Below are 12,664 nucleotides of genomic sequence, written 5' to 3'. Positions count from 1 at the left end.
TGGCATTTATGACATTGATCATAATCAGCTACACCTGCGACAGACAACCGAGGCTGGTGTGTGGGCCGCATGAGTGACCCTCCTTCATCTCAGTGGGCCACAGGCTTGAAATCAAACTTGTTCACTAACCTTAAACACTTAAACCTTTAACCCTTTAACCTTAAACCTTAACCGCTAACCTTAGGGGCTAGTTTAGCACAGTGGCCTAAACAGCGGGCTTAAAATACAGACTAACGCTCGCAGCGCAGGTTCAATTCCCGTACTGGCTTCCCCGAACAGGTGCCAGAATGTGGCAACTAGGGGTTTTTCACAGTAACTTCATTGAAGTCTACTTGTGACAAGAAACAAAGGACATTGATTTTGTTGAAGATGTGGGGTTTTAAACTTTATTAACTGCAGAAGTTCTACCAGCAACAACACAGAGGCTAAGTGAAATAATAATAAGAATAATCTTTATTGTCACAAATAGGCTGACATTAACATTGCAACAAAGTTACTGTGAAAAGCCTCTAGTCGTTATACTCCGGCGCCTGTTCGGGTACACTGAGGGAGAATTCAGAATGTCCAAATTACCTAACAGCACGTCTTTCGGGACTTGTGGGTGGAAACCGGAGCACCCGGAAGAAACCCACGCAGACACAGGCAGACTCCGCATAGACAGTGGCCCAAGCTGGGAATCGAACCTGGGACCCTGGAGCTGTGAAGCTAACCACTGTGCTACCGTGCACTGAAAGTAGATCAGGAATATGCCAAAATTCAGGAATACTGCATCAGAGGATGGCCAGCATACATCTCAAATAATCTCATCCTGAAGCAATACATGGAACAATAAAGATATTTCAGGGTCATGGATAACTTGCTGATTTCTAACGGGAGAATGGTCATACCTAGAGTTGTGAATGTAGTGGTCACATCAAATCCTTCAGAGGATACGCCAAGGGCTCCTGGGCATTACAAAGTATTGTGCCAGAGGGTGAAACTCTGTTTGGTGACCAAGGATTTCAAAATCAATAGAAGAAATGATTTCAACCTGTGTGATCCATCTCTCGGAGCAAAGAGAACCACTGATGATACCCTTCCAGACCATGGGAATGTCTTTAAATGGATCCTTTTGGGCTTCACGGGAAAACATTTCTCAGAGTTGTTAATTATTATTCTAGGTTGATTGAGGTGAAGTGTCTTCATGGTCCTACCCTCGTTACTAAAAGAGATTTTTGCTACACATTATTCCAGACAGTTATTTCAGAAAATGACCGTCTTTCGGGACTTGTTTGAAACAAATGTATTAAGAAGTTCACAGATTTGTCCATACTCAGATATCAGCAAGCTAATCGGGAGTGAGATCAGTAAAGGCTTTGTTGAAAAATGATGATATCTATTATATATAGTTGCCATAGTCCCAGATGACCAGAGGCGGCTTTGCCCTTTGAGGGGGAGAGCTGAGTGGTGGCGGCTTAAGCTGAGGGACACCACACCTCAGACGCGAGGCAGGGCCTTCATGAATAACCTCAGCCAGTACGGGAATTGAACCCGCACCGCTGGCCTTGTTCTGCATCACAAACAGCTGTGTAGCCCACTGAGCTAAACTGGCCCCTTGGCTCAGCACTGATGAACGATGGTTCCACACCACTCCAGAATGGTCTGGCTCTGTGCAAACTTCTAATGGGACGATGACTGCAGAGTCAGTTTCCTGGTCTTCCACACATGTTCACACCATGCCGCAAGTGAGAGTAAGAGACGTGGAAAATGTTGTCCAAATCAAACCAGCAGCTACATTCAATGCCGCAGAGAACATGACTTACCAGAACTCCAGCAAGGGAAGTCGGTATGGATTTGTGACCGGTACATTCACGATCTTATCTTGTCGAGACTGAAAATGACAGAGGGAGGAGAAACAGAAGCACACGCATATCTACAGGATGGAGACCTTCAATGGGATGGACTAGTTTGTTGCCCAGAAGATTAAGATGACCTGAACAGAGAACTGGTATTCACTGATGATTCACACATCACTCAACTGAGTTCGAGAAAGACCACAACACGGTACGGTTCAAGCTTGTTATGGACAATGTAATTGATAATATGGAAAGATGTGTCATTTGAAACATGGAAGTCTGGCAATATCTGGTCTGAGAGGATACAGGAAAAGATCCCACAAGGGGTTAACAGCAGCTGCAAAGAGCAGGATTGTAAAATGCAGATATCCTTGGTCAAGCAGGCTTAGCAAACAAGACAAACAGGATTTTTGAATGGAGCCAAAAACAATGGCTCACACCTTCATTGAAAGTAACTATCTTAGTAAGCATCTGGAAAGGGAAAGGATGAGGTTCAGTTGAATTTGGTGACAATTCTAGGTGTGAAAATTTGCTAATACCAGGTAAATTAAAGAAAACTGGAGACTATCAGTCTACGAGAAACATAATTTAAAGCTCAAATCAAAGTCAAAATTATGAGCTGAGGGCATAATTGGAAAATAAAACTACAGAAATGACAGGAATTAAAAGTAACACCTCTTGAAACCAAAGCATTTTTGAATATCACAAAGGACACAATGTAATCAGATCTATGTTGTATTAGAATTTTTAGATCAAAGATACTTTTTACAATCAAAGAAAATCAAGAGTTGCTTTACAATAAAGTCATAAAAACTTAATAACTGTTAGAAAGAGAATAGCCAGCAGAGCCAGCTCTCACCGCTCGGTACATGGGAAAGATGGGACACAGCAACCGAGCTCACCAGCGAATACATCTAAAGAAGACCAGACTTTAAAGAAGACTGATTGCCAAGTTGGGCCTGAAGATCCCTTCAACCAACCAGAAGGATCCAGAAGCAAGATATTTTTCCTTTCTGTAAAGAAAGTATTTGCAGCTTTTAAAAGAAAAAATATAATAATAAAATAACTTAATTTAACCTGAAATAGTGGTTATTCCAAAGTCTACTTTACTTACTTAGCAATGCAGGACCCAGGATCGATGCTACTAAGTGGTAAGTAGATGAAATCTTCGGTGAAGTTATGGGTTATACCGGGGGATAACTTGAAAACATAGTTTGACTTGAATAGCACCCACTGAAGCTTGCATCAGAGTCCGGGAGTGAGAATCCCTGATCGCCATTTAGAATGTCAGCCCTTTTTGGTATAGGGGGACTTCTAAGAATAGTGGTGAGTTTTCAATAACAACAAGGAAAAAGATGACCTGCAAAAGACGCCGTTGGATTTGAGCAAGGCAGATTTTACTAAAAGGTTGACTGGGAACAGCTTCTTGAGAGAAAATCTACAGTGGAGCAGGGGAGGGCATTCAAAAAGGAAATGGAGAGAGCACAGGTCTAACATGTTCCCTATAGGAGAAATTCAGGAACAATAAGTTCAGGGAACCTTCGATGTCGAGGACAATCCAGGACTGGATAAGGAGGAAAAGAAAGATTTTTAGCAAGACCAAAGGGAGAAATTCAACTGTGGCCCTAGAGGGACATAGGAAGTGCAAGAGGAACTTAAGGAAGCAATGCGAAGAGCAAAAAAGGAGCATGAAAAAGGACTTACAAATAAGACTAGGGAGAACCCTAAGATATTCTATAAGTACATTAAGGGGAAGAAGTTAACCACAGAAAGAATAGGGCCCGTCACCCAAAGGGATAATCTGTGGGCAAGGACGTGGAATGCCCTGCCTGCAACAGTAGTGGACTCGCCAACATTAGGGGCATTTAAATGGTCATTGGTAAACATATGATAAACATATGGATGCTAATGAAATAGTGTAGATGGGCTTTAGATTGGTTTCACAGGTTGGCGCAACATCGAGCGCCGAAGGGCCTGTACTGCGCTGTAATGTTCTATGTTCTACTGTTCTATTGTGTGTTTTCTTTTATTCATTTATGGGCTGTGGGCATCGCTGGTTAGGCCAGCATTTATTGCCCATCCCTAGTTGCCCTTCTGAAGGTGATGGTTAGCTGCCGTCTTGAACTGCAGCAGTCCTTGAAGTGTAGGTACACCCACTGTGCCGTTAGGGAGGGTGTTCCAGGATGTTGCCCCAGCGACAGTGAAGAATGACGATATATTTCCAAGTCAGGGTGGTGAGTGACGTTGAGGGGAACCTCCAGGTGGTGGTGTTCCCAGGTATCTGCTTCTCTTGTCCTTCTAGATGGTAGTGGCCATGGGTTTAGAAGGTGCTGTCTAAGGAACCTTGTTGAGTGCATCTTGTAGATAGTGCACACGGCTGTCACTGCTCGTCGGTGGTGGAGGTTTCGAATGTTTGTGGAAGAAGGAGCAATCACGCGGCTGCTTTGTCCTGGATGGTATCAAGCTGTTGGTGCGTTGTTGGAGCTGCACTCATCCACGCAAGTGAAGAGTATTCCATTACACTCCTGATTTGTACCTTGTAGATAGATGGTGGACAGGCTTTGGGGGCCAGGAGGTGAGTTACTCGCTGTAGGATTCCGAGCCTTTTATGTGCCCTGGTAGCCACAGTATCAGTTTCTGATCATTGGTAAGCCCCAGGATGTTGATTTGGGGGATTCAATGATGGTAATGCCATTGGATGTCAAGGGGCGATGGTTAGATCCTCTCTTGTAGGAGATGGTCATTGCCTGACACTTGTGTGGCACGAATGTAACTTGCCACTTATTAGCCCAAGCCTGGATATTGTCCAGGTATTGCTACATTTGGACATGGACTGGTTCAGTATCTGAGGAGTCCCCACTTCCGACCCTATGATGGAAGGGAGGTCATTGATGAAACAGCTGGACATGGTTGGGCCTAGGACACTGCCCTGAGGAACTCTTGCAGTGATATCCTGGAGTTGGGATGATTGACCTCCAACCACCACAAACATCTTCCTTTGTAAGAAGTCTTACGACACCAGGTTAAAGTCCAACAGGTTTGTTTCGATGTCACTAGCTTTCGGAGCGCTGCTCCTTCCTCAGGTGAATGAAGAGGTATGTTCCAGAAACACATATATAGACAGATTCAAAGATGCCAGACAATGCTTGGAATGCGAGCATTAGCAGGTGATTAAATCTTTACAGATCCAGAGATGGGGTAACCCCAGGTTAAAGAGGTGTGAATTGTGTCAAGGAAAGAGTCGAATTGGACCCCTCCGGAAGGGCGCTGCCCTAGACTCGACATTTATGCTCAGGCCGTCAGGAGTCATGTCAATGCCAGATTCATCAGTCGCATTCACAAGACAGCCCCAACGTCACCCAAGCACAACGCAATGCCATCCGTGTTCTCAAGACCAACCGCAGCATCGTCATCAAACCAGCAGACAAAGGAGGGGCCACTGTCATACTGAACAGAACGGACTACTGCAAAGAAGTATACCGACAACTGAACAACCAAGAACACTACAGACAGTCACCCGCAGATCCGACCAAGGAACACATCCGCCAACTTAACAGACTGATCAAGACCTTGGATCCAGATCTTCAGAGCACCCTACGTGCTCTCATCCCACGTACTCCCCGCATTGGAGATCTCTACTGCCTCCCGAAAATACACAAGACCAACACACCAGGCCGTCCTATCGTTTCAGGCAATGGGACCCTGTGTGAGAACCTCTCTGGCTACATCGAGGGCATCTTGAAACCCATCGTACAAGGTACGCCCAGCTTCTGTCGCAACACGACGGACTTCCTACAGAAACTCAGCACCCATGGACCAGTTGAACCAGGAACATTCCTCGTCACAATGGACGTCTCGGCACTCTACACCAGCATGCCCCATGACGACGGCATTGCTGCAACAGCCTCAGTACTCAACACCGACAACTGCCAATCTCCAGATGCAATTCTGCAACTCATCCGCTTCATTCTGGATCACAACGTCTTCACCTTCGACAACAAGTTCTTCATCCAGACGCACGGAACAGCCATGGGGACCAAATTCGCACCCCAATAAGCCAACATCTTCATGCACAAGTTTGGACAAGACCTACTCACTGCACAGGACCTTCAACCGACGTTATGCACTAGATACATCGATGACATTTTTTTCCTTTGGACCCACGGCGAAGAATCACTGAAACGACTACATGACGACATCAATACGTTCCATCCAACCATCAGACTCACCATGGACTACTCTCCAAAATCAGTTGCATTCTTGGACACACTCGTCTCTATCAAGGACGGTCACCTCAGCACTTCGCTTTACCGCAAACCCACGGATAACCTCGCGATGCTCCACTTCTCCAGCTTCCACCCTAAACACATTAAAGAAGCCATCCCCTACGGACAAGCTCTCCGTATACACAGGATCTGCTCAGACGAGGAGGAGCGTAACAGACATCTACAGACGTTGAAAGATGCCCTCGTACGAACGGGATATGGTGCTTGACTCATCGATCAACAGTTCCAACTCGCCACAGCAAAAAACCACACTGACCTCCTCAGAAGACAAACATGGGACACAACCGACAGAATACCCTTCGTCGTCCAGTACTTTCCCGGAGCGGAGAAACTACGACATCTTCTTCACAGCCTTCAACACGTCATCGATGAAGATGAACATCTTGCCAAGGTCATCCCCACACCCCCACTACTTGCCTTCAAACAACCGCGCAACCTCAAACAAACCATTGTTTGCAGCAAACTACCCAGCCTTCAGAACAGTGATCACGACACCACACAACCCTGCCATGGCAATCTTTGCAAGACGTGCCAGATCATCGACATGGATACCACCATTACACATGAGAACACCACCCACCAGGTACGCGGTACATACTCGTGCGACTCGGCCAACATTGTCTACCTCATACGCTGCAGGAAAGGATGTCCCAAAGCGTGGTACATTGGCGAGATCATGCAGACGCTGCGACAACGAATGAACAGACATCGCGCGACAATCACCAGGCAGGAATGTTCCCTTCCAGTCGGGGAACACTTCAGCAGTCAAGGGCATTCAGCCTCTGATATCCGGGTAAGCGTTCTCCAAGGCGGCCTTCAGGACGCGCAACAACGCAGAATCGCCGAGCAGAAGCGTCTAGCTAAGTTGCGCACACATGAGTGCGGCCTCAACCGGGACCTGGGATTCATGTCGCATTACATTCATCCCCCACCATCTGGCCTGCGAAATCCTATCAACTGTCCTGGCTTGACACAATTCACACCTCTTTAACCTGGGGTTACCCCATCTCTGGATCTGTAAAGATTTAATCACCTGCTAATGCTCGCATTCCAAGCATTGTCTGGCATCTCTGAATCTGTCTATATATATGTTTCTGGAACATACCTCTTCATTCACCTGAGGAAGGAGCAGCGCTCCGAAAGCTAGTGACATCGAAACAAACCTGTTGGACTTTAACCTGGTGTTGTCAGACTTCTTACGGTTGGAAAGGCTCAGTAAACCAAGGTCCACCACACTAAGAAAACAAAAAGGGACGGTCAATAGAGAATTAAAGGTGCTATATTTAAATGTGCTCAGTGTACGGAACAAGGTAGATGAGCTTGTGGCCCAGATTGTGACTGGCAGGTATGATGTGGTAGGCATCACAGAGACATGGTTGCAGGGGGTTCAGGACTGGCATTTAAACATCCAGGGATTCACAACCTATTGAAAAGACAGAGAGGTGGGAAGAGGGGGCGGGGTTGCCTTGTTAATTAAGAATGTAATTAAATCAAAAGCACTAAACGACATAGGGTCAGATGATGTGGAGTCTGTGTGGGTAGAGTTGAGGAACCACAAAGGCAAAAAAACCATAATGGGAGTTACGTATAGGCCTCCTAACAGTGGTCAGGACCTGGGGCACAAAATGCACCACGAAATAGAAAGTGCATGTCAGAAAGGCAAGGTCACAGTGATCATGGGGGACTTCAATATGCAGGTGGACTGGGTAAATAATGCTGCCAGTGGACCCAAGGAAAGGGAATTCATTGAAAGTTTACAGGAGGGCTTTTTGGAACAGCTTGTGATGGAGCCCACGAGGGAACATGCCATTCTGGACATAGTGTTATGTAATAAGCCAGATTTGATTAAAGATCTTAAAGTAAGGGAACACTTAGGAGGCAGTGATCATAATATGGTAGAATTCAATCTCCAATTTGAAAGAAAGAAGGTAGAATCAGATGTAAAGGTGTTACAGTTAAATAAAGGTAACTACAGGGGCATGAAGGAGGAACTGACAAAAATTGACTGGGAGCAGAGCCTCATGGGAAAGACAGTAGAACGGCAATGGCAGGAGTTTCTGGGAGTAATTGAGGACACAGTACAGAGGTTCATCCCAAAGAAAAGAAAGGTTATCAGAGGGGGGATTAGGCAGCCATGGCTGACAAAGGAAGTTAGGGAATGCATCAAAGCAAAAGAGAAAGCCTATAATGTGGCAAAGAGTAGTGGGAAGTCAGAAGATTGGGAAGTCTACAAAAAGAAACAGAGGATAACAAAGAGAGAAATAAGGAAAGAGAGGATCAAATATGAAGGTAGGCTAGCCAGTAACATTAGGAATGATAGTAAAAGTTTCTTTAAATACATTAAAAACAAACGGGAGGCAAAAGTAGACATTGGGCCGCTCCAAAATGACGCTGGTAATCTAGTGATGGGAGACAAGGAAATAGCTGAGGAACTAAATAAGTACTTTGCGTCAGTCTTCACAGTAGAAGACATGAGTAATGTCCCAACAATTCAGGAGAGTCAGGGGGCAGAGTTGAATATGGTAGCCATCACAAAGGAGAAAGTGCTAGAGAAACTAAGAGGTCTAAAATTTGATAAATCTCCAGGCCCAGATGGGCTACATCCTAGATTTCTAAAGGAGATAGCTGAAGAAATAGTGGAGGCGTTAGTTATGATCTTTCAAAAGTCACTGGAGTCAGGGAAAGTCCCAGAGGATTGGAAAATCGCGGTTGTAACCCCCCTGTTCAAGAAGGGAACAAGGAAAAAGATGGAAAATTATAGGCCAATTAGCCGAACCTTGGTTGTTGGCAAAATTCTAGAATCCATTGTTAAGGATGAGATTTCTAAATTCTTGGAAGTGCAGGGTCGGATTAGGACAAGTCAGCATGGATTTAGTAAGGGGAGGTCGTGCCTGACAAACCTGTTAGAGTTCTTTGAAGAGATAACAAATAGGTTAGACCAAGGAGAGCCAATGGATGTTATCTATCTTGACTTCCAAAAGGCCTTTGATAAGGTGCCTCACGGAGACTGCTGAGTAAAATAAGGGCCCATGGTATTCGAGGCTAGGTACTAACATGGATTGACGATTGGCTGTCAGGCAGAAGGCAGAGAGTTGAGATAAAAGGTTCTTTTTCGGAATGGCAACCGGTGACGAGTGGTGTCCCGCAGGGTTTAGTGTTGGGGCCACAGCTGTTCTCTTTATATATTAACGATCTAGACGATGGGACTGGGGCATTCTGGCTAAGTTTGACAATGATACAAAGATAGGTGGAGGGGCAGGTAGTATGGAGGAGGTGGGGAGGCTGCAGAAAGATTTAGACAGTTTAGGAGAGTGGTCCAAGAAATGGCTGATGAAATTCAACGTGGGCAAGTGCTAGGTCTTGCACTTTGGAAAAAAGAATACAGGCATGGACTATTTTCTAAACGGTGACAAAATTCATGATGCTGAAGCGCAAAGGGACTTGGGAGTCCTAGTCCAGGATTCTCTAAAGGTAAACTTGCAGGTTGAGTCCGTAATTAAGAAAGCAAATGCAATGTTGTCATTTATCTCAAGAGGCTTGGAATATAAAAGCAGGGATGTACTTCTGAAGCTTTATAAAGCATTAGTTAGGCCCCATTTAGAATACTGTGAGCAATTTTGGGCCCCACACCTCAGGAAGGACATACTGGCACTGGAGCGGGTCCAGCGGAGATTCACACGGATGATCCCAGGGATGGTAGGCCTAACATACGATGAACGTCTGAGGATCCTGGGATTATATTCATTGGAGTTTAGGAGGTTGAGGGGAGATCTAATAGAAACTTACAAGATAATGAATGGCTTAGATAGGGTGGACGTAGGGAAGTTGTTTCCATTAGCAGGGGAGAATAGGACCCGGGGGCACAGCCTTAGAATAAAAGGGAGTCACTTTAGAACAGAGATGAGGAGAAATTTCTTCAGCCAGAGAGTGGTGGGTCTGTGGAATTCATTGCCACAGAGGGCGGTGGAGGCCGGGACGTTGAGTGTCTTTAAGACAGAAGTTGATAAATTCTTGATTTCTCGAGGAATTAAGGGCTATGGAGAGAGAGTGGGTAAATGGAGTTGAAATCAGCCATGATTGAATGGTGGAGTGGACTCGATGGGCCGAATGGCCTTACTTCCGCTCCTATGTCTTATGGTCTTATGGTCTTACTGTGCTTACCCCTGTCCAACGCCGGCATCTCCACATCACATCTTCCTTTGTGCCAGGTATGACTCCAACCAGCGGAGAGTTCCCCCCGGATTCCCATTGACTCCAGTTTAACTAGGGCTCCTTGGTGCCATATTCGGTCAAGTCTTGCCTTGATGTCAAGAGCAGTCACTCTCACATCACCTCTGGCATTCTGCTCTTTTGTCCATGTTTGAACCAAGGCTGAAATGAGGTCAAGAGCTGAGTGACCCTGGCGGAACCCAAACTGAGTGTCCGTGAACAGACTTATTGCTGAGCAAGTGCCGCTTGATAGCACTGTTGATGACTCCTTCCATTACCTTGCTGATGATAGAGAGTAGACTGATAGGGCGGTAATTGGCTGGGTTGGATGTGTCCTGTTTCTTGTGTACAGAACACACCCGGGTAATTTTGTATATTGCTGGGTAGATGCCAGTGTTGTAGCTGTACTGGAACAGCTTGGCTAGGGGTGCAGCAAGTTCTGGAGCACGTCTTCAGTACTATTGCCGGGACATTATCAGGACCCATAGCCTTTGCAGCATCCAGTGCCTTCAGCTGTTTCTTGATATCATGTAGAGTGCATCGTATTGGCTCAAGACTGACATATATAATGCTGGGGACCTCTGGAGGAGACATTGATAAGGTGATAAATGAATACTTCTCATCGGTCTTCATTCAGCAGAAGGAGGAATAGATACAGAATTCAGAAAATGGAACTGTGAGGACCTTGAACAGCTTGACATAGGAAGTGAGGGAGGTATTGGAGGCTTTGATGGGCTTAAAAATAGACAAACCCCAGAGCTGGATGAATTGCAACCCAGACTGGTGTGGGAGGCAAGGCAGGAAATTGCAGGGGCTCTGATGCAAATTTTTAATTCCTCTCTGGCCACGGGGAAGTGCCAGAGGACTGGAGAACTGCTAATGTTGTTCCACTTTTTAAAAAGGGTGGCAGAGATAAGCCAGAGAATTACAAACCGGTGAGCCTCACGTCAGTTGTAGGGAAACCATTGGAGAAAATCCTGAAGTAGAGAATTAATTTCCATTTGGAAAGGCATGGGTTGATTAGGGATAGTCAGCATGTCTTTGTCAGAGGGCGGTCCTGCCTAACAAATTTGATTGAGACTTTTGATAAAGTGACCGAGTGTGTGGATTAAGGGAGTGCAGTTGATGTAGTTTACATGGATTTTCGCAAAGCCTTTGACAAAGTCCCATATGGGAGACTGATTTAAATTTTTTTTAATATATATATTTATTAAAGTTTTTTAACACAATTTTTCTCCCTTACAAACAATAACCCCCCCCCCCCCGTAACAAAAAAAACAAGAAATTGCGCAGAGCAAGATATATACATGGCAAAATGATATATTTACACAGCTTTGTACACTGGCCCTCACCTGTACGTGCCAGTTTCCCCAACCCTTCATGTTATCTCTTGCTCATCCACCCTCCCAGGCAGTCCCCCCTCTCCCCCCCTCCCAGGACATCACCCCCCCCCCCCCCCCCCCCAAGGTTGCTGCTGCTGCTGACCGACCTTCATCTAACGCTCCGCGAGATAGTCTAGGAACGGTTGCCACAGCCTGTAGAACCCCTGAGCAGACCCTCTCAAGGCGAACTTAATCCTCTCCAACTTTATGAACCCAGCCATATCATTTATCCAGGCCTCCAGGCTGGGGGGCTTCGCCTCCTTCCACATTAGCAAGATCCTTCGCTGGGCTACTAGGGACGCAAAGGCCAGAATGCCGGCCTCTTTCGCCTCCTGCACTCCCTGTTCGCCCACTACTCCAAATATTGCTAGCCCCCAGCTTGGCTTGACCCGGACTTTCACCACCTGAGATATTGCTCCCGCCACTCCTCTCCAGAACCCCTCCAGTGCCGGGCATGACCAAAACATATGGACATGGTTCGCCGGGCTCCCTGAGCACCTTCCACATCTGTCCTCTACCCCAAAGAACCTACTCAACCTCGCCCCCGTCAAGTGCGCTTTGTGGACCACCTTAAATTGTATCAGGCTATGCCTGGCACACGAGGAGGAGGAATTAACCCTACCTAGGGCATCAGCCCACAGACCTTCCTCGATCTCCTCCCCCAGCTCCTCCTCCCATTTACCCTTCAACTCTTCTACCAGCGCTTCCCCCTCTTCTTTCAACTCCTGGTGTATTTCCGACACCTTGCCCTCCCCGACCCATACACCCGAGATCACCCTATCTTGAACTTCTTGTGCCGGGAGCAACGGGAATTCCCTCACCTGTCGCCTCACAAAAGCCCTCACCTGCATATATCTAAAGGCATTTCCCGGGGATAATTCAAACTTCTCCTCCAGTGCCCCTGGGCTCGCAAACGTCCCGTCGATGAACAGGTCCCCCATTCTTCCAATCC

This window comes from Scyliorhinus torazame, chromosome 19 (assembly GCF_047496885.1).
Source record: "Scyliorhinus torazame isolate Kashiwa2021f chromosome 19, sScyTor2.1, whole genome shotgun sequence".
In the NCBI taxonomy this organism is placed as follows: domain Eukaryota; kingdom Metazoa; phylum Chordata; class Chondrichthyes; order Carcharhiniformes; family Scyliorhinidae; genus Scyliorhinus; species Scyliorhinus torazame.
This window is presented reverse-complemented; position numbering follows the sequence as displayed.